The following is a 24,198-nucleotide window of genomic DNA, read 5'->3' as shown; positions in this document are numbered from 1 at the left end:
TAAGTATGTTAATGCATCTGTATGATATCATTAGATACGAAATCTACTTGAATCACGAAATCGATGCAGCGAATTACCTGATTCATCTTAAAAAGTTATCAAAGATTAATTTCTTGGGAGCATCATGAGGTGCTGAGACAAGGACCGCTTTTATTCATTGAAACTCTCTCTCTCTCTCTCTGTGTGCGTGGCATGCCGAAAAATATAATTTTCTCAAATTCTTTTGTAACCATTCTAACTTGCCAGAAGGTCGCGAAAAGAGTAGAATCTGAGTGACCGACGAGGTTGAACTGGTAGCCATAGAAACGTCTGAAGCTGTAGCTTCTAGTTTGGAGCGCTCTGTTGCCTGAAATGTCACCCGTGGTACTCTAGGACCCGGTTACGGATATAGGAGGTGTGTAGGGAGATAGTCCGATTCGAATAAGAAATTGTGCTTGCTGTTCGATAGATGACGATTTTGATGTCTATCAAATTATATTGTTCGCATTTTCATGGCTGACATTAGAAGGAAGAGGGAAGCAAAAGTTAATTTTCATCGATCACTTTCTTGTGAGACTCTCAACTCATCAACTCATGTACTTTATTAGTCTCTCTCTCTCTCTCTCTCTCTCTCTCTCTCTCTCTCTCTCTCTCAATATTCATCATTAATAACTACGTAAAATCAGTTCTTTCTATCTTTATTTAACAATTAGATATTAATAACTATGTTTCAAATATGAACTGGCATTGTATCATGGAACAATTCGGTTTACTGAATAATTTTAATGCACTTGCTCGTTATCACCAATCTGGATATCAAGCAAAGTATGACATTGCTTTCCTCAGAATTATTTGTGTCAGAAGAAATGTTTTCCTTATTGCTTTAAAAAGCAGTAGTGCTTGTCGAGGAATAAAGTTTTAATCCTAGTTTTTAACAAGAAAATTAGCGAGAATTATAAAATACCAAAGACATTCAAATGCAAATCGGTATTAATTACACCCTGACTTTTTTTTTTTTTTGTTTTTTGTTTTTTACTAAATGAATATTTTACAGTTAACTTGACGTCGTTTTACGAATTTTTTACTTTTACAATGTTCATACATAACATTGTCTGTAAGATGAATCTGTTGCATTATTACATTTTGCCCCGAAGGGAGAGGCGGGCTAGTACCGTCAATGTACCTCGCACGGTGCAATGTAGGAATTACTTAAGGTTTTTTGCAGCGTCCTTTTGGCCCCTAGCTCAACCCCTTTCATTCCTTTTAATATACCTCCGTTTATATTCTCTTTCTTCCATCTTACTTTCCACCCTTTCCTAACAATCATCTCAACATTGTTTTCAGCTCTGAATGATCTCATAGGTCTCAGCGTTTGACCGTTGGCCCACTCCGTAGGGTGTCAGTGCCGTCAGTACATCCCATGCGGTGCACTGAAGGCTTTATTTAAGGTTCTTTGCAGCTGTAACCCCTTTCATTCCATTTATTATACCTCTGTTCATGTTCTCTTTCTTCCATCTTGCTTTCCACCCTCTCCTAACAATTGATTCACAGTGCAACTGTGAGGTTTTCCTCCAGTACACCTTTCAAACCTTGTTACTGCCAATTTCCGTTTCAGCGCTGAATGACCTCATAGATCCCAGTGCGTTGCCTTTGGCCTAAATTTTTTATTTTACTCTGTTGGCCTTTGGCCCGAATTTTATATTTCAATTCCATTATTACATATTCTGTAATACATAAAAAAACTTTTAATGAAGAAAATGTGGTGTCAAATGTTTAAAAGAAAATTTAGAACTCGTTATACAGAAATTCTCAGTCTTCCAAGAACGAAAGAAAAATGAAAACAAAATGGTAATCTCCTAGTTTTTTAGTTGACGAAAAAACTTAAAAACTGAACGCAAGTTCTCTCTACTGCATTAAATAGGCCAACATTTGCACAGTCAGGCTTTCTAAATAGTCATGTCTAATATACAGTAGCACGGTTATGTTTCATAATGTGTGTGTTGTTGTTGTTGTGTGTGCTTTTTTTTTTTTTTTTAAGTACATCGGCAATTGTGACTGAAATATACTTTTATGCAATAAAGGTTCAGTTTCCTTTTTACCTGCGTATAGAAATTCATGGGGTTGGTTAGGCTTGTTTATCGTTTTGATGGCAGGATTACGCAAAAAATTACATGTGCATATTTACGCAAGTTTTATTAAAGATGTTGCCCTTCACTAGTTATAAATCATTAGAATTTGGGAGAGATAGGAATGTAACTGCTGTAAGTATGGCCCTTTTGTAAGGTGGATTTCTCAGCCTTGGTAGAAGTTTGCTTTCTTCGAGCTCTCTTGCTGTCAGATGCTAGGGAAGTTGGGTCCAAGGGATGAAAAGTACCTAATTGAACTTATGCCAGCTCTCTTTTTCTTTTTTTTTTTTTTGCACAATCTGTTTCAAGTCAACCCCTTGATGGTGAAAGAGAAAGGTTATTTGCTGAAAACATCGCACATGAACGTGCTGATATTCTGTTGCTCCTCTTCATGTTCAGCAGTCATATACCCTTTTTGACTGCATCCTTTTCAAAAAAAAAAATAAAAAAATAAAAGGCAAAAATGGAGAGAAATTCATCTCTGTATTTGATGACAATAAACCTTGCCAGAACCATCTTTTTGCCTTCATTGTTGACAAAGAAAATAAATTTCCGGCTGCATAGGGATATCCCTCCTACTAATTAGTGACCGGATGCGTGTTGCAATAGAATGTCAACGCTAGTTTGATGTCATGTCATTATGAGATTAAGCGTGGTTTTTATGAGCGAAAGTTAAAAATAACTTAGAAAGTTCAGGAAAATTTAATTCGATGGTATACCGTTATGGCACTGAAACATGAAAAGCCGACACCATTATTAATCCTTGATGAAGAACAAAGATCGTCAAAGTCGATAATGGAAAAATTGAAAATTATGTCCGAGATGAGAAGTTGCGTTTTATGGCTGTTCGGCGATTCATATTCTTTAAGGCTGAGTGTAAAGATACTCCTGCTGCTTTTAATGACCTGAATGCTAATCGAACACACACTGAATTTCAGATGTCGCTTAACACATTCATTTCGTATTAATAAGCTGCGTCCCTTTTACTCTGATGGGTGTTTGTGGAAACTTGCCTGAATCAGGACAGTTTAGATGACGTTCATTATTTCCACTTAAACATGGTATCTTGACTGAAATCTCTAATAAAGTAACAGGTACTAGAGGGCCTAGAGGATTAAATTGCTGCAATTTCATCACCGAAATATTAAGCGTAGATAGTATTATCAACAATGGTAGTCAAGGAAAAATTAAATAAAATGACGTATGAAAGCTGAGCCAATTAATATAGGCTCTAGGACATTTATTTGTGGGATATATATACATATATATATGTGTGTGTGTGTATATTATACATACATACATACATATATATATATATATATATATATGTATGTATGTATGTATGTATGTATGTATGTATATATATATATATGTTCAATACAGCACGAAAGAACGCGTGCTTGAGAATATCACTATGTTCACGTCGGAAGGTGAGTCCGGGACCTTTGAACAAGTATTTTGCAGTTTATTCTCTACATTGTTCACACTGAATACAAATACCAGAGATTTTATATAAAAACAGAAGGTGGGGGCGGGGTTACAGTTTGTTAATCTAGGCAGCATGTTTTAAACAAAGACAGGGACAATGATCGCGGATAATTCAGGTGAGATTAACATCCATGGTGGGTAGCTTCTCACGAAGACAGTCTTCAGCAGATTTCGGCGGTCGTTGATCTAGATAACTGTTGATTTATCCTTACATGGCTCGTCTTGCCAGTGATTCATTATTGTTATTAGCTTGATAAGCCTTTGAAATGGTTATTTGAACTTTTATTTTTTTTTGATGCTTGGACCAATATAAATTTATTATATTTTTTACAAGGAATACTGTATACAATATTGTTTGAATTGGGTGGGTTATTTCTGTTTATTTCTTAAATATTATTATTATATTTTAACATTGTTAATATCAATATTTTCAGTAGATTGCAGAATGAAATTAGATGGAAATGGGTAAACAGAGAATGTTCTTAATCTCATTGTTAAGACTGGTTAGATGTTAACAACGAAATTAAGAATATTCTTTGTTTACCATTTCGTCCTAATTTCATTCCTGCAGTGCCCATTTTAAAAACTATTGATATTGACTTAGTATTAAAATATAATAATATTTAGAGAAATAAACTAATTAGGAATAGCCTACCCAATTCAAACAATATTGTCTACTGTATTCCTTGTAAAGACTGTAATAAGATTTATATTGGTCAAACACCCAAAGGACTAAAAGTAAGAAGCTCCCAACACAAATGTGCCATTTCAAGAGGCTTATCAAATAATGCCATTGTGTATCATTGGCTTAAGACAGGCCATGGGACGAACTGGGATAAGCCAACGGTTATCTACAAGGTCAACGACCATCGGAAAAAAAATCTGCTAGAGACTGTCTTCATTGAAGCTACTACCACCAGGAATGTTAATCTCCACCCTGGATTATCCCTTGATCCTTTGTCCCTGTCTTTTTTGTTTAAAGAATATGCTGCCCAGATTAACAAACTGTAACCCCCGCCCCCACCTTCTGTTTTTGTATATAAATCTATGTCAACTTCTTTTGTATTCAGTGTAAACTTAAAAATGTAGAATAAACTACTAAAGTACTTTGTTCAAAGTCCCGGTTTTCGCTCACCTTCCGACGTTGACTTAGTGATATATATATATATATATATATATATATATATATATATATATATATATATATATATATATATATATATATATATATATATATATATATATATATATATGTTGTGTATATGCATCTTGTTAGTGAACAGGTTACATGGTGAGTAAGAGTACATAATAGCATGTAGAGATAAGTATCTGAATGTACACATGTACAATTTGTCATGTATGCTTGAAAATATTTTGCATGTACGACATGCAAGAGTGTATGTATTCATGCATATACAATCATTCAGTTTCCGTAGAAGGTTTTGGTGTTGCACGTTAACTAAATATTAGTGGAGAATCATGAAATCTCTACTAACCATTATCTCATTAGTTATTATAACACTGTAAAGGCAATCTAATGTGAACTGTAGATTGTGCTTATATTGTTTTGGTGAAGCACCGAGAATTAGCATGAAACAATTTATTGTAAAAATCCTTTAGATATATATATATATATATATATATATATATATACATATATATATGTATGTATGTATGTATGTATGTATATATATATGTATATGTATATATATATTTGTTAAAGGAAATTTTGCACTAGATGTTTCATAGTACTGTTATTCAGCAATCAGGCTTTTTTGATGAGGAATTTTTATATGTACTTAGTAGCGAATGGATTTATTATTCCTTTTTATGGCAATTATTATTATATTGATAATAAAGTATGGTTAATCCGTTTTGAATTTTCATTTCTTTATCATTTTAATAGGTTTAATTTGCTTGTCATAAGGAAAATACTTTATTTTGTGCATGTTTTCGTTGCTACTAGAAGTAGTTATAATTTCTCCAATGTGTATATATATATATACAGTATGTATATATATATATATATATATATATATATATATATATATATATATATATACATATATATATATACATATATATATATATATATATATATATATATATATATATATATATATATATATATCGCTATTGTTATCTTCATTTTACGTATGCCTTCTGAATAACTCCCTGCTTTTTAAATTCCGAGTTAAATGTTACATTTTTTATGTTTTTAACCTTTTGTCTCTTGTTATTCATTATTATTATTATTATATTATATGCAGCATTAGTAGTAGTAGTAGTAGTAGTAGTAAGTAGTAGTAGCAGGAGTAGTATTGGTAGTAATAATAGTTTTATGTTAATTTTATCCAGCAAAATACTACCTTTACCATGAAATTATGATACTAAGGTATTTCTGATGGTAAGGCAAGTGAAGTATATCAGTTATTAGCCAGATGAGTTTTTTTCATATTTTGCTCTAATTATTATTATTATTATTATTATTATTATTATTATTATTATTATTATTATTATTATTATTATATTATAAGTTCTTATGCATTGCTGTCTATGCAGCAAAATTCTCCTAAAGTAGTTCAGTACGTAAACTTTCCTCGATATTGGTAGATTGCTGTTTATGCTCTATGATAATAATTAACATTATTGCAATGTCTTATTAGACTTTTAGAATTTGTGTGCTGTTACAGTGAAAACTTTTGGTTCATAAGGCTACTAATCATGTGTTTGTTTCTTTCCAGGTAAGTGTTGACACAATATTGGCTGTCATCGCGAGTAATGTAAGTCGCAACGTACGTATACCAGAGAGAGAGAGAGAGAGAGAGAGAGAGAGGCGGAACGGTGGTAGGGGTGTTAAATCGTTGTATGAAATGGTATGGGTGAATGAAAAACATGTACTTATCGTATGATTAAAGGTTATATAATACTATAAATCACCAGCCGCGGGAGTTGATTAAAATGCGTTCGCAACCGAACATGGTCGTAATTCTGTGAAATATGTTTGAAAAAGTGCATTCATATATAAATGTCCTACAGTTGTTGCTGACAATACTTAAAGAATGATATTGTCTGTTACGAAGTGAAAAATTAAAGCTACAAAATACTTTTTTTTTAAATAGAGGTAGAGAATTTAACTAGTATAAATCGTCATTGTGATTAAAGTACCTATCGTTTTTCGCTAATATACATTTGAACAATCTGCATTCAATAAACGAACGTCTCAGAGAAAGACTGTCATTAGCGTTGCTCTTGTAAAATCTGTGATTCTTGAATGGTATAAAAGGCAGTTGCAGAGCATCCAGTAAAACTGTCTGCTCTCAATTACAATCCTGAATGGGCAGATGTATATCTTCTAGAAGACTGAAAGTTTAGCAGTTTAGTACCCCCGATGAAAACATTCTGCCATTATGGGGATGAATGGGGAATACTTTTAATTTTGCAAAGTCTCCTTTATGTTGAAATTGTTGGTCAGTTTCTAGATGTTGTGAGTTGAAAGTCCTCCGGTGGGAATCCCTTGCTTAAGCTGTCGTTCTCATTCGAACATCTAAATGCATTCGGAGCAGAGACAATTTTGGAGTCCGAGTACATACTGATGCCATGACCAGAACTTTAAAATTCGAGCGCAATTTTTTTTCATGTATTTTTAGACGGCGTGCTGATTGCTTTTAGTTTTTAGAGAAATTATTATATGTAGAAGTGGCATCGAATTTTAGACATTTTTATCCAACATATGAGGCTTGCTGGTGTTGCTTCTGCCTTTATAAAAAAACTGTTAATCATGCTATGAACAACTGACGTTTACATTTTCTTCTTTATATCCCTCAAACTTAAGAGACCGCTCGCTTTATTTATTCTGTGAATCAAATACCATTATACCGATATGAATTATAATAATTTTCTTTATCCGAGATGATTATTTGTTCGCGAAATAAAGCAACTGGAGCTGCTAATTTTCATGTCACTTTGTGCTAGACGCTCGAAAAAAGAAAAAAAATTTTACGTGTCATCTCATGTTGAAAATTTTCTTTTTAATATGAATTTTTGTTGCCATTTTCGATCCTATTATAATAATTTCATATTTCGGTCATCTTTCCTATTATTTACCTATATTGAAAGAGTACGCGAATATAGTACATAATGATTTTCAACTATAAATATGACCCGAGTGTCACTGGGTCTTATATTGTGATTCGTGTATGGTCACAAGTAGTAAATAAGTTCAAAAAAGTATATCAGTCAAATAAAGTGGGCGTAACAAGTGTGATTATTTCTATTTATGACTTTAAGTTCTTGAATTTAACTGCAAAGACAAGCCTGTAATTGTTTGTCACTTTTTACGAAAAATTCAATCAAGAAGAATAAAATTTGAGCGGTATCGGGATGATGACGTAAAACGTTAGAATTATTTCTGAATTATTTTACTGAAGTCTTTTTATAATAAAAGGCAAACAAGTCCCAATTTCCGTAACTGGTTTCAGCTGCAAATTGCTGAAGGTACTTCGTAATTGAAACTTGTCTGATGAGAACTAGATTACAAAGCACGCCCATCGTTTTCAACTTTGGACCACAGCACGTGGATTCTGCATCAAACATCTTTGAAATTCATTTTGTTTGATTTTACCCCTCAAAGATTTACAAATATTTAGATTTAATTGCATTGCTTGAGTGGTTATTTCATCAAATTCAATATCGCTGTGGTGGTCATAAAATTTGGTCTTGTGATTACGGAAAACTTCTGGAAACTGCTGCTTTAATGTCATCAGTGTTACAATCAGAAGGCGGCAAAAGGATGATATATCAGGACGGACGAAAGTGTAAAAATCGGGTAAGTCTGAGAATTGTGTTGGTAAAACTGTCTTTTGTAAAAGTAGTTGTAAATGGTTCATGTATGGAAAATATATTAACAATGAAGGAGACGGTTTAGGAAAGAGGGATTTGTTACTAGCCAAAGGGAAGGGTTGTTTGTGATGGATAATTTCAAAGCAAAGGTAGGTGACAGAAAAGCAAATGGTGTAGCTGGTGATTTTGGGGTAAATGAGAATGGAGAGAATGGGTAAATGTATCCAGAGAAGAGTTTTGGCAAGTGTACCTGGGAAACCAAATTGGTGATGATGAGATTGGTGTAACAAAATAACTATTCAGCAGTGCCAAGGAGTGGAAGGGGTTTATCTGATATAGTTGATGCAGATGTGGAAATAGAAAGTAGCTGTGAGTGGTGGGACTCAAAATGTGGCCGTAGATGCAATTAAGACAGGAAAGAATGATTAGAATTAATTGAAAACAACACAGAGGGAGGTGATGAAAAGTCGGGTAGGGTTAACGGTATTGTAAAAGAAGGGGTTTATTAGTAACTTAAAAAATCGTTGATTGGATTGCGGAATCTCAGTGGAGGACTGATAAGTAAAAGGGAGCAGGAATAATCGGTAAATGGTGGAATAGTGAAGTGAGAGGTTTAGTGAAAAGTACAGTGGAGATTGTTGAAAATGCAGTTATGGAAGCAAACACTTAATTTGAAACTACAAGAAGTTAGACACAGTAGTCCAGAACAAAGTAAGTGAAAAAGGTTGTATTTATTGAAAACTTTAAATTGGGGTTGGAAAAAATACTGTAGGTTGCAAAATGATTGTACTATATGAAAGTAAATGCATAGGGAGGTGTTGGTCATAGAGATGCTGTAACATGAGGAATGGATGAATGCTTTGACTGATGTAAATTTTGAAAGAGATAATATTAAAAATGCTTGTAAAATTGACTGCTGAAGAAGTAAGGAGGGCATCTGCAAGGGGCTGGTGAAGCTACGAGATAGATGACGTGGAAGAAGGTGATCTGTAATGGTATGCCTGACTAGATTTCTTGATACATGGTTGTTCCCTTAATAAACGGAGTGAGGGATAAAGGCAAATGGAAATAAAAGAGTACATAACGTTTATTTGTGTACCGAGGAGGGTGTGATGTATGATGTTAATTGAGAAGTAAAACATTTAACCGTATAATGGATGGGGCAGGAGTGTGTGGATGTTCAGAAAAGAGAAAGACGTGTAACTCAAGAGTTCGTTACGAGTCATCAGTGTGAAAACTTCCAGGGTAAAGGGAGGAAGTTGAAGAGTTTATAACAGAACTGACAGAAGTGCGATGTGAAACGTGTTGAGAATGCGTGTTGTAAGAGGTTATTTGTTAAGGCCGAAATGGTGTGGGATGTAGTTAAGGTTTGTGAGGAAAAGGAAAAAATTAAAATCGTAAATGAATTGTGAACTGGCTGATTTTAGCAAATGATATATCATTGATAGATATTTGTGAAAAGGGGTTGCTGAGAATAGTGAGATAGTTTGAAAGTGAGTGTTAATAAAAGTAAGGATAGAAAAGTTAAAGAATGTCAGAAAGATGAAGTGAAGCATGGGGTGTCAATACGCGCGCTGGGAGAATGGAAGAATTCATTCTTGCGTGTGAGAGAGCAAATGTATTATGTAATGGTATGCTTAGAGAAAAGACAAAGCACAGAATAGGTGAAATAAGCCAATAAGACAAGTCTTCAGTATGCTTGAATAAGAAGAGATGTAGAGGTAGGAGTTGAATATATGAATGGGCTTTTCAACAAAGTCACCTTCATGGATTTGAGGTTTGGACTATGACCACAAATGAAATAAAAATAGACCACAAATTAAATAAAAATAAATAAAAATAAAAAGTTTCAGCCGTTAAGATGAAATATTTGATAATATATGAGTGTAAGAGGGTCATAAAAAGTTAGAAATGCATATAACAACGGAGATGTAGTAACTAGTTGTAGAATGTTCTTCATATCGTTTTTAAACGACCTACAAACTGGCGTGTTTATATACCTTACGGAATGCTTTCTTGATATAAGAACTAAGTCTCAGTTGTCACATAAGCATAGTTAGTATGTAAAGATGTAGCCATTTCAAGAGCCACATATCATTACTTTTTTAACTCAAATAAGAAAAGGAAAAGGTTGCCTTTATGAAGAGATCAGCAACCTCATGCTACGTTTCACATGCTCTGCTCCCGTCACATTTAGGCAGAACTGGCTCGAGCTCTTAATCTTAGTTACTTACTTACCCATAAACACCTTGTAAACCATAAAAGTGTCAACTTATTCCCAAGACCCGCCTACCATACGTCCTCTTTACTTTGACTTGCGCCCTGTGTTTGTACATGTCCAAGCTATATATGCGTGATTGAAACGTGTTCCCTTCTACTCCTAGTCTCCTGTATGTATCTTGATTGTGCCAGAACTTTTCATCAATTTTTTTGGTACGGTAAATATAAATGTCACAGCTCTGGAGTATATGAGTAGTTGTGAATCTTTACAAGACTATTACTTGTAGATCATTCTCACTTGGCCTTTTTTTATGAGAGGTCATCTGCAAAAGCTAAACTCAGATTAGCACTGCAGGAAAGTTGATTCTTTTTCCTGTGTATAGACATCCCCCACGTTATTTGGTTTTTCTGTTTTCTCTTTTCATTTTCCCTGCTTGTGGACATGTTATAATACATATGTATATATACATTTATATAAATTATATCTTGCTTCTTGTAGACATTATTATAATATATATATATATATATATATATATATATATATATATATATATATATATATATATATATATCTATATATATATATATATATATATATATATATATACTGTATATTCATATATGTGTACTTAATTATCTCTAGTATAAGTAATGCTTGTATGTGTGTACATAAGGCAATAGAAAATTGAGCTCCCAAGGGAAATGAATGATTATGTGTTCATTTCTTCTTGTACAATAATGAAGTTTTAACCATGGGAACGGAATTTTTTATCCAGTTATCTTTGCTCAAAGTACGCATCTTACAGTACTGTTCGCATACGTTACCACTCTGGAATGAACTTCATCACACACTCACACCAGCTGATACACTCTTCTTTAGTTTTGCTGTTGTTAATAACGTATGTCAGGAACGAGAAAATAATGTTGACCGACGGCGTGCTTTGATAGAATGCAGAAAGATTTGTAAGTAGGAGCTGAGTGGAGTGTGGAGTTTATGATTGAGGAACCTTGTCGCTTCAATTCATGTATTTTTGTTCGTATCTTTTACTTACATGGTGGAAAAATAAATGAATGTTCCCTTCCAATCCTATTAGCATCACGTAAACTTAGCTTTAGCCGGGAGTGATACTTTTCACATTAATTCTTTGGGAACAAATGGCAGGAATGTACTTTTGTAACTGCTGCATTCAGCATAATGAAGGGAAACTCATTATTCACTCTAAGGTATTTAATTAGAAATTCTTTAGCGAGAATTATTGTGCAAGTTTTGCAAGGAGGCCAAGAAACTTCTCTCCATTTGCGTTTCCCAAGCAACTGCAAACGAGTCTTTGAAAATGGCGAAAGGACTAGATTAAGTGATTTTGTTGCTTCCGACCTTTATTAACTCACTTGAGTTTCTTGCGTCTCCCTGTGCAGAGTTTTTGCCAGGTGAAGCTGCATTTTCGTTTTCGGAAGATGTATGGTTTTACACTTCGGATGCGGATATAAAGGTGAGAAAAAACATACCATTTTAAGGATAATAGGTAGGGGATTTCATCTTATTAAACACTTATGAATTGCTATTCCCTAACAAATTCAAAGTGCACCAGTTTTAGCTTCTTCAACCAATTACGTTACATGTCGCAGAAAGAGAGAGAGAGAGAGAGAGAGAGAGAGAGAGAGAGAGAGAGAGACTTTTCGGGATAAAATGCAGATACGGGAAAGATAACGTGTCACGACAGTAAGTTTCCCGCCAGGAAAAACGCGCTAGATGAGACTTAAAATGGAGCAAGTTCTGGGCTCGGATTTCAGAGGGGGAGGTTTTAGGATGTACCCTAGAAATGTTGGAACTTTTTTATGTTTTGTCATATGTATGTCATATCTTTAAAGCGTAATATTTAATACGACTAGGTCAGTGTACTAGTTTTCAAAATTCCGTTATTAAATTCCGTAGTCAATAAAATAAAGGCATTTTTGGAGGGGGCCACTCTCAGTAAAAAGGTTTATGATTGTGAATGACTTAAATAATTTTTGAATCTGCTCATGTATATACTTTATAAATACGAGGTTTAATGCATGAATAAGAATGTAAGTATATTGATATGAATATGCTTGCATATAAAGGACAGTAGCCATAGTAGTAAATTAGTCTTTATAAAAGTATAGCTTCGTTGTTCATTGAAGTCATGGTAATAATATATTTCAGATGTCTTCGATACATATTCAGAGTAGTGAATATAAAAACCCGGTAATTGCTCTTGTTAATGGGTTTTTATATTACTACCCTGAATATGCATAATCATCAGAAGACGCCTGAATATATTATTTATAACTTTTAGCAGACAACGAAGAAGCATGCTTTTTATTAAGACCGAGTTTTTACTACTATACTGTCCTTTATATGCAAGCGTATTTATATCAGTATATTGCGGATCTGCAATTGTTCAGTGTTTTTTCCTCCTTGTATAGCCGATATGTATTCTTTATATGCATTCTCTTCTTTCTGGCTCCTCTGCGGGGCAGAAGTGAAATGGACCTCTTTTGGCTGTACGATTCCAGGAAACATATTCTAAATAAGTGCATTTGAAATATATAGCAAAGATGACTCATGAGGAAGATCAAATATTGTGGTGTTCCGGCCAGCTTGTAAAGATAATCTGTTTATGACTTATAGAAGGTAAGACGGAACATCCAACTATTCTTGGGGTGCTATAAAAGCCTCATGAAAAGGTCGTTAATACATGCAGGAAAAAGTGTGTGCTCTGGTTGGTATGAGGATATTTTTTAAGTTAGTGATTGCACTGTACGCTTGAGCTCACATTCTCTAGACTTGTCAGATGTGATTGTCATAAATTTGCTGCCAGGCGTTTTGAGAGACAGGGAATGAGGGAATTCCCTTAATATCCACCCCTGTGCATTTTATAACTATTGACCTAACCCCATCTCTCTCTCTCTCTCTCTCTCTCTCTCTCTTGGGTTGGTTTAAATTATGCCAGCACGGGTTGCTGTTAAAGATGATAGGAAGCCACGTGGACCCCTGGATTCATCCCAAACAACCGAGACGAAACGTAACAGAACAAAGCAACATATGAACTTGGTAACACCGAGAAGGGTAAATACCCCTAAGCACCAGACGCTGTTGGCGTATTTCCTCACCCATAGGATTTGTTGGAGACGTGTCCTGGATCTAGCAACATTATCCTCTGTATATAAAAAGCAAGGACTAGGAAGGGTAACGTTCTTGGGAGCTATACCCCGTAAAAGTAAAGGACGGATGGTAATAAGATGAAAGTTATTATGGTACTAGCCTTGACTAAAGTTCGCTAAGCACAGTTTCTAGGAGATGAACATTTTATATTGATAATAGAAATATCAATACACTCTTCTTTGTTCATTTGCCACATTTAAACAGGTCTACAGAGATGTATTTTTAGCATCTCTTTTATCATTGTACATTTTACGTCGGATCTTAACCCAGACAGTAGGAAAGTTTTATCTCCTGGACGTGGAGATTCGGGAAGCGGTCCCCAGTGGCGGACGACGGTTCCTTCCATGCAAGGAATATGGGATGCTACAACATACAAACTCTTGGAAATCCGGACAGTGCTTTATCACTTCAGTATCCTGCAAGTTCGAACTCTTTCTCTTTTCTTGTGGAGCTTTAAACTTCTTCAATAAAAAAAAAGTTTGTTAGCATGCCTCTGTTGCCCTGTAGGTTCAACGTGTTCTCAATATTCATTAGACGAATAGCTTTTTTGAGGTAATCGACCGGCCCATTCGCTACTTTGTAATAAAAATTGTCCATTTATTAATATCACTTGCTAATATGAGATCAGCTTGACCAAAAACATGGTAATTGGCTTTTGTTACATTGAATTATCTGAAGATAGCTATTTGCATGTGACGAATGGAATGAAATATGCTCTACCTCTATGCGACACCTTGTAATCCCTTCATTAAGTATCCTAATCTTTTCCGCAATTTAGCAGTATTTCTAAGCAAACCGTAAATAAGAAGACAATTCAGGGTTAATTTTACGAGGTGGCACTCAGGTTTCGGCAGGGTTGATATATATATATATATATATATATATATATATATATATATATATATATATATATATTATATATATATATATATAGAAAACTTGTATAATGATGTACGATGAAGCTGATGGATCAGTCAGTTCTCATTTTCTTTATGAGAGCACAGTGTAATGAATGCTCAGTTTTTTCGTAAAACTGTTCGGAACTAAAAACTGAATGAAGTACTGTAAAATATCATTTTGTGTTTTCCGATGCCATTTCCAAGTCTTACACTGGCAGTAGCATCGTTATGCAAGCTTTAAATTTGTATGGAAACTGAACAATAAGCAGTCTCTTTCGTATGTCGTTAAAGCCTTAGGCCCAGGTTTGTACTAAGATTGTTTAATTTAACACAAAATGTTGTCAGTCAAGGAATGAATCACATTTTATATCTTTCAAGAGAAAGATTACATGTCACAACAATTCTGTATTTAATGTTTATATATTTATTGCCTGTGTCTGATTTTTTTGTTTTCTTGGTGGTCGATGATTATATGCTGCTATAATAAGGATTTCCACTAATTATGGAACGGCACTGATGCGTTTTTTTTAAGAATTCATTGTCCCTTTGTTGACCAAAGGAATTGATTCTGTACCCGGCTGTTAGTCGTCTGTTGCAGGTAGCTGCTAGCTTAGGAAAGCAAGAGAGAGAGGAGAGGAGAAAATGTAATAAGGTTGAGTAATTAGAGCTCATAAAATGAACTGCATGTCTTGTCATAAGTAAAAGAAACCGGGAAGCCTGGACAAGGAAATTCTCTGCCTAGCCAGAGCGAGTCCATTCATCAGATGTGTGCGTGCGTTTATGTGTGTAAAACTCTCTCTCTCTCTCTCTCATCGGAAAGATTCAAGCCGTACCTCCTACCATCAACGTTCCCTGGTTAATAACTCACTTTTGGGACTGGATGTTAGTCATTATCAACGATAATGAAGATGAAATCTTGGAGGAAGTTTAAAAACGTCTGATTGGCCATTGGTTCAAGTTCATAATTGTGCCCCTTGGACTAATGACCTTGGCCGATGCGATCGTTTATGCGTTAGAAATGTTACTTAGTCTGGTTTTAAATATATCTGACGTGTCCTTGAGGAGAGATGGCTGGTGAGCCTTGACATCTGATATTTAGAGTCCGTCCGGTTGTTACACTTACCGGCCTCGTCCTAACGAAAATGGGAGCGTTCGTTTGTGTGTGTGTGTCTGTGCCTGTGTTAGTAGCTTGGTGGTTGAATTTGCGCTCAGTCGATATAAAAAGAACTTATTGAATACTGTTGTACTTTTCCGGTAATGAAATGTTTTTAAAATCAAATATATATTTATTTAAAGATGCCCATATCAGTAAAGCATACCTTCAGGGCATTACGTATAAGAAAGTTTAAAGAATGGAGTTTGACCTTGACCTTTGATCTTTAGGTTACCTTGTGTGTCAGAGCTATCTGTAATTGGATGTGGGCCCACTTGCTTTCGAGCTATCTGTAGTTAGATGTGGGTCCACTTGCTTTCAATTCAGCATTGGTATAGGCAATTGATTTAAACATACAGTAGAGTCCTGTGCCACTGTCCTCTGTCCTCTGAAGCTCCAGTGTATACCGTTACAATTTATCTGTATGTAAAGGTTTCTACAAATACGATGCCGGCTTTCATGTGTTTGCTATGAATAAAATCCTTTTATGTAATGGGTAAAATAGTTTCGATGGCAACAATTGTCAAAATCTAAGTCGATGTCTCACTCACTTAAGTTAACCATCTCGAGGGCGTAATGAGTAAATGTGTGAGTTTCATCATGATGCGTTCATCCATTCCTTACATCCCGCCAACAAGAACACCACACTCATAACACACAGAAGCTGTTGGAAATACTGTACAACGCCCTTTCAACCTCAATGCCACAAGAAGTTAAAAAGGAAGAAGTGTAATGAAATTTCTGGGTCATCTCAGAGGGGACATTTAGATTTACTGGGACATGAGGTTCTCGTGTTTCCTTTCTTTACTTAGATTACCATCTTCTTTTCGTATATGATATTGGTATAATTTGAAATCAAACTTTTACTCATTCGATGTGTCGGCACTTTTGTTTCATCTTCCGTCTATGGGGAAACCGTGATCTTGCTGTCTGTACATGCGCGCGTGTGTGTGTGTGTTTATGCGCTGATGAAACTAATTTTTATATAAATATTGTATATTTCTTTCTATGTGCCTAAAGAATATGAAATTTATGAGATTCAGTGAAACGACAGCAACTGTTAGGTCACGATAAACATGGAAAGTAAAGTTGTAAAAGGAGTATACGCAAGAAATAGCAGCAAAAGTGCGACGTTGGTGGGGCGTTGAACGACAACCCAGAAATGAAGATTATGACTGTCAACGAATGTAAAAAGTGACAGTTGGATGGGATACAAAAAATCAGAGATAGAATTTTTTCTTTCAAAGTTTACAAGTAACTCCTTGCAATTTGAAGGAAATAGCAAACATGAAAACTCCTAAGGACCTAAGAATAGAACCAAATTAAACTAATCTTGCTCAAGAGAAGGTTAGGTAGAAAAGTTGGCGAATATAGTGAGTAAAACTTCTGTCGGGCAACGAGACAAGTAATTAAAGAGATAGTTGACAGTAGGTTTTGCAGTAAAAGGCATCGAGCTAGCTCTGGACGGGGCTAGTGAAGTTATGAGATTTCACGGACAGGAAATAGTAAAAAAGTTACTCATCAGTATCAAAGAAAAGCGTTTGTGTGGGAAGCAAAAATTCCCACGCGCGAGGGAAAGTTTCTTTAAAATGATGGGTAAACTTCATTCCATAGAGATAAAAGTAGATGAAGATTTCAATGAAATGGCAATCCTAATTTAAGGAACCTTCAGAGGTAAAACGTCTGCTGGCACGAGGCCAAGCTAAGCCAAGGTGTAGTAATATTTAAGAGGCCATTTTGTAAAAAGGACACCGTTAGAAATTATATAAAACTATTATTTCTTTCTTCATTATGCCGTATCTCTTAAGTTGTGCGGCAGCATTCACATTTCCAATGATAAAACGTGGATCAACCCCGTATAGTAAACTTCAGCAACATTGGCCCCCTAATACACCTACACAGAAGCTTCATCAGTAGCTCGTCGAAAATGCGTACCATATAACTGAATAACGGCTCCAAAGCCGCGTGACGCAAAAGGCCTGTGCCAAATTCGATCAGCCATTCATGTCTGCTGCTCTTAGGCAGGTCATCCCAGCTGACCCAAAGGGCCTTCTTTATAGTTCTTGTCCAAATAGATCTTGGCCTTCCCAGTCTTCTAGATTTTTAGATGTCTCTGTAACGGCCTGTTATGCAGTTCTTCCAGTTTTAACCAACACTGTTTAGTCCTCACTTGAACATTCATTGTTTTAAAGAATCCTTTACGAGGCTCTATCATCAACAATTCCAAAACTTCTGGAAATTGTTTCATTCTTAGACGAGGTTTCATTTCCATACTCTAAAGCTGATCTTCCTAATGAGTTATATAAAACTATATGTAGTTTGCGGTTATGTGATTACCATATTCTGTCAAGCTTACCCATAAGCTAATTTGCTTTCTTCATTCGTTCAGCTCCTTTCCAAGAGATTATATATATATATATATATATATATATATATATATATATATATATATATATATATATATATGTATATATACATTATATATATATATATAGTATATATATATATATATATATATATATATATATATATATATTATATATAAATAACACACACAATATCTTAGGTTATTTTTAGTATATGCATGTATGTATGTACGTGAGTTTGTATGTAAAACCACATGCTCATTCAGTACATATATAATATATATATATATATATATATATATATATATATATCTATATATATATACATATATAGCAAGTGAATATGTTTTTATCACATCCGTGATTTATATACAGTCATCCGTGATTTATATACAGTCATGAAGCTACAAATGTTTAATATCCAATTCACGCTACTTCAGAAATATCCCCTATGGGGATAATCATCGAAGGGGAATTTTTAAAGTGATAAATGGATCGGTACCGCCGGGTCTCGACCCCTCGACACAGTACCTTCCAGCGACTCCATCCGACGGTCAAACCATCGAGCCACCAAGAGAGGTATAGGTCACCCGGCGGTGCCGATTCATTTATCACTTTAAAAAATTCCGTTCGGTAACAATTCCCCATCGGGGATATTCCCGAAGTAGCGTGAATTGGATATTAAACGACATTTGTAGCTTCATATATATATATATATATATATATATATATATATATATATATATATATATATATATATATATATACATACATACATACATACATACACACACACACACACACACACATACATACACACACACACACACACACACACACACACACACACACACACACACACACACACACACACACACACAAACACGTGTAGGGAACCGCTACCACAGTCAGTTATTATGTGGCCTGCGTTTAGCCAAGCAGCTTTGATCTTTTCTTAATTATTATTTCACGACATTTGAACGTTGCAGCAATATTTATTCTAGTACTTTTGGCAATTTTCATGAATGAAAATGTTGTAGGAAAGTTTTGTAAATTAGAAAATAACTGACAATGTTAGAGTTAATATTGTGTAAGCTCGGAAAATAACAGACGATTTTATGATATTTCTTCAAAATTTCAGTGAATTTAGGAACCTTTACACTACTTGTAATTCATTGAGAACCAATCAGAAGGCAGAAATCCTTTGCTGTCATGTTTTTTGTTTCCATACCTATGTCTATAGATAATGACGCCAACAGAATTCCAAACCTTGTAATTCATTATTCATGTGAAGAGATTGTACATCATGTAGAGCTGTAGCTGAGAAATGCTTCACTTGCATTTTAGATAATGGGATCTATTTAAGAGGAAAATCAGGGAGTTACTCATTCTGATTATAAGAAAATTCTCAACTTAGCATATTCTTACGTTAAGATTTTAACACATAGCCAAAAATATGCGCTTTTGTGATGTAATATGTTACACACCTTTTATTCTCGACATTACAAGTCGTTAAACCATATGTAATGAACTATACAATTTATCATCGTGTATACAACTTATAGTTGTCTATCCATCATATTGCTCAATTACATGCAGGAAATTTAACTTTAAGGAAGAATTATTTTTGTACTGCATTACTCTAGATATTTTTCCTTTGAACATACCTGATTTGCAGGTATGTAACACCAGTTTAGTAAGTATACTGTTCATCATTTTGTTGTGCAGTACTTGTTTCTAAAGAAGTTCTTTGGGACTTCATCATCAGATTTACGTCTTTAATTCTGTTTGTATTGAGGTATAAGATTCTGAACAGTGCTAAAATTTCATATTGTGCTGAGGACAATAAAGATTAGTAAAGACTTTTTAATTACCGTTACCTACTACAACAATCCCGTAACCTACATAACACACACAGTTGTCTAGGACTTGATATGTGCATGATCAGAACTTGAGTTTTCCTTGAGGCTTTTGATTTTCTTTTTATTGCATAGAACGCTACCTGTGACCGCTGGAGCTTGTCTTGCCCCCCTGTTTTCTAATAATAAAGGTAATTTACTTTCCTCCCTTCCGTCCTTTCTGTCTCGCTGTCTCTATTACATAATTCACACACATTTATATATGTATATATATTATGTAATTATATATATTTGTATATGTATGTATTTGAGTGTGTGTGTATATATATATATATATATATATAGAGAGAGAGAGAGAGAGAGAGAGAGAGAGAGAGAGAGAGAGAGAGAGAGAGAGAGAGAGAGAGAAGTGCGAGAAAAAGAAGCAAGCATATAACATTTATTATTAAACTATTTAAAAAGGTTTACATGCAGTTCTCGTGAAAATCAGTCTAGGAAATACTAAATGGATATGGACCTGCGCGTGTGACCAGGGACTGGGCTAAACCACAGTTTTAACATCGCTGAACCATCCCCTCCACATGGATCTTCCACGCCTTGTCAGCTTTACAGTATTAATGTTACTTGCAGAAGACAAGGTTAAAGTTTGGACAATGATAGACAGCACAGAGAGATCAAGAAGGTGCATGTAAATATCTACAGTTCTTTTCTCATCCATCTTAGTGTGTACTTTGATTACCCTAAAGGCAAGCTGCTATCTTACAAACGGTTGATACAAGTAACCAAACTCTTCCCCATACACACACACACACACACACACACACACACACATATATATATATATATATATATATATATATATATATATATATAATATATAAATATATATAATTTTTTAAAGTGATACTGATGTTATTTGTGAGGTTTTTATAATTTCTGCTCAGCTTCTATATTTGTAAATATATATATAGTAATTTACACTCAAACACACACACACACACACATATATATGTGTGTGTTTGTGTGGAAATTACTATATATATTTACAAATATAGAAGCTGAGCAGAAATTATAAATATATCATAACATCAGTATCACTTTAAAAACAATTGCACGAATAATTGAAATAATACACGCAGAAAAGCTGGTAACATAGTGATAAAAATATTTTCATCTGTTTACTTGATTACAGTTCCAAGAAGATTATTGTCTATCCATCATATTTGTAAAGCATCGAGAATGATAGTAAAAGTAGCCGGCTTTCCAAGTTATATACATATATATATATATATATATATATATATATATATATATATATATATATATATATATATATCGCTTAAAAAATCACAGAAGATGCACGTGAGTTTAGTATATAAGCGGATGCCACAGGAAAATGATTGGTACCAAAACGTGCATAAACACTTTAAAGCGTTTAAGCGTTTGGTACTGAACTTCTGCCTGCCATTTCCCTGTGGTATCCATTCATATATATATATATATATATATATATATATATATATATATATATATATATATATATATATATATATATATATATATATATATATATATATATATATATATATATATTATATATATATATATATATATATATATATATATATATATATATATATATATATATATACATATATATCAGTAGTCATACATTCCACGTGCACCAGTTAGCAGCTCCTTAAACTGAATAAGGTGATAAAGAAAAAACTATAAATTAATCACAAGTAAAAGTTTTAATTTCCTGTAGAGATTGTATTTATTAACACAATTTGGCCTTTTTAAAAGAAATTTTTTGCAAGTTTTCTAGGATCTAACTAAATTGTAAATCAGTTTATTAAAGGTAATATATATATATATATATATATATATATATATATATATATATATATATATATATATACATATATACATATATTATATATATATAGTTTGTGTGTGTGTTTGCATATGCTAATATATTAAGAAATTTTGAAAAGGTCTTGTATATCTATAGAGCATCACTTCTCAAACTGGATGATGAACGATTCTGGTGTTTATGAATGATTTCTTTCTTTCCAAATTCCCACGTACGATACGTCATCTAATATGTATAAAGGATTACGATAGACAGGATAAAGGCGGTCCCTATTGAACGTACCAGGTTAATTTGAAGAATGATTTAATGGGATTTCTTTAATGCTCCGTGTAATCTGTGAAGACAAACTTTGCCAATACGTTCTGTGATTACCACAGGTCATGGGTTGCCTCCCAACGCCCTAAATGTCGGTAACACTGAAGCCTGAATACCTGAATTGTAATGAATCGAAATCTTGAAAGAAAATCTGAAGGGACAGAGAGTGCTGGAGAATTAGTTTTAGTTATCCACTCAAAATTCGTTAACAACTCTTTCAGTCTAGCGGCCATTTTGATAGATCACGTTTTATGGTAGGCTAACTTTCTGAAAATTAGTAGTGTGTTTGTTTCATTAAAGTAAAAATGAATGTTCTAAGAACAAAACCCCGTCCTCCGTTCATGCTTTAAATAGTTAATGCACTAGCGAGTAAATGCCAGTAGGTCATTTATCCCACTACTGCTCACACACCTGGCAGAAATATAGATCAAAAATCAATAAATGAAGAAATTTCTTTAGAAAATATAGTTAATTTTATTTGATTAGCAAGGTTGTTTTCATGAGAGAAAGTATGGTCATTAACATGCATATGTTGATTACAATTCGAATCATTATTAATTTCCTTAAATACATCCAGAATTCTCTGGAACTCCAGAACTCCTGAAGAAATAACTTCCAGTCTGACCACCAGTATTGATTACGATGCGTCAATTTCATTATAAACTCTGCAGTAATCTATTTAAAACTCAAAGTTAAGAAGGAAAGCTGAATAACTTGGGCCGCCATTCATTTGGTTTAGTAAAAAGAAGAAAAGCTTCCTGTTGATTAAATATTTTCATTTACACTGGACTGTAAGACAGAAAAAAAATTAGTGATTATTATTCGTTCACATTTTTTTCGGTTTGTGGAAAATACAGAGACTGGAGAAAAAGTCTCAATATGCATCGACCTCTAAGTGAAAGGTGTGGTAAAGGTCTGAATAACATTGTCTTTGTAAGTAACGACAAGCCGGCTCTTTAATTGATTTGGAAGAAAAGCTGATAAGCATAGCTCCATTTTCAATAACAATACAAATCATTCCATCAGATATACTCTCTCTTTCATAGATAATGTATACGAGTTACTCATGCCGAAGAAAAACATGGAACCTCTATCTTCAGTTAACTGACAAAATTAGGGGCAACCTTTTCTTTAATGACATAAAGACTAATTTCTTCTTTAAATGTAGGGTACTAGACAGTAGGAATGAAAATAGCGTAAGATTCACGTTGAAATCAGTCTAATCAAGAGGTAAGAGAAACCAAACTTTCAATCGAATTAAGAAAAAAATTTTTTTTTTTTTTTTTTTTTTTTTTCAAGGTAGTCTTTTTTAGTAATTTTAAAAAGGGAAAATGAAGTTTGATAATTTTCTTCAATTATATTTCAAATTGGGCATAAGTTAATCTTCATCATAAAAGAGATACTGGGAAATTTCTGCAAAAGCAAAGTTCGTTTTAAAATGGGCATGCGGTAGCGCCTTTCAATCTTGTGAGACAATGCAACCAACCAATAGATGGTGAAGACAGTAGGTCATAGCGTCTTGGAAAGTTTACCGCGGATCCCGACTCTGTCCACTAAGACCTGAATCAGGGGAACAGAAAGAAACTATTTAGCAGGAGTCGTTTTCACTTTGAGTTTGGACTGAGCATTTACCCGGGAGACCACTCTTTTGGGATCGCTGTCGTGATACTAATTTCCAAGATTTCTGTGAATCCCGACGCTGCCCGTGAAAAACCTTGTTCGTGGGGCAGAAACTAGATGTCAGAAGTCATTTTCACTCTGAGGTCTACACTGACCGTTTGCCCCTTGGGATTTCTCTTGAGCGGAGATGGTGTTCGTCTAAGCGCAAAGCTTTTCTGTGTAAGGAAAAAACTGAGAATTTTACGAGGGCTATTCCAAGATAGGCTAC

At 34.2% G+C, this 24,198-nt stretch overlaps 1 protein-coding gene across 6 annotated transcripts in view; it reads left to right on the top strand.

Annotated features, from left to right (window-relative positions):
- The window catches only part of shaker (Potassium voltage-gated channel protein Shaker), a 650,071-nt gene that overhangs the window by 188,226 nt on the left and 437,647 nt on the right, over window positions 1-24,198 (top strand). The window lies entirely within an intron of this gene.

Source organism: Macrobrachium rosenbergii, chromosome 55 (assembly GCF_040412425.1).
Source record: "Macrobrachium rosenbergii isolate ZJJX-2024 chromosome 55, ASM4041242v1, whole genome shotgun sequence".
Taxonomy (NCBI): Eukaryota; Metazoa; Arthropoda; class Malacostraca; order Decapoda; family Palaemonidae; genus Macrobrachium; species Macrobrachium rosenbergii.
This window is presented reverse-complemented; position numbering and strand designations above follow the sequence as displayed.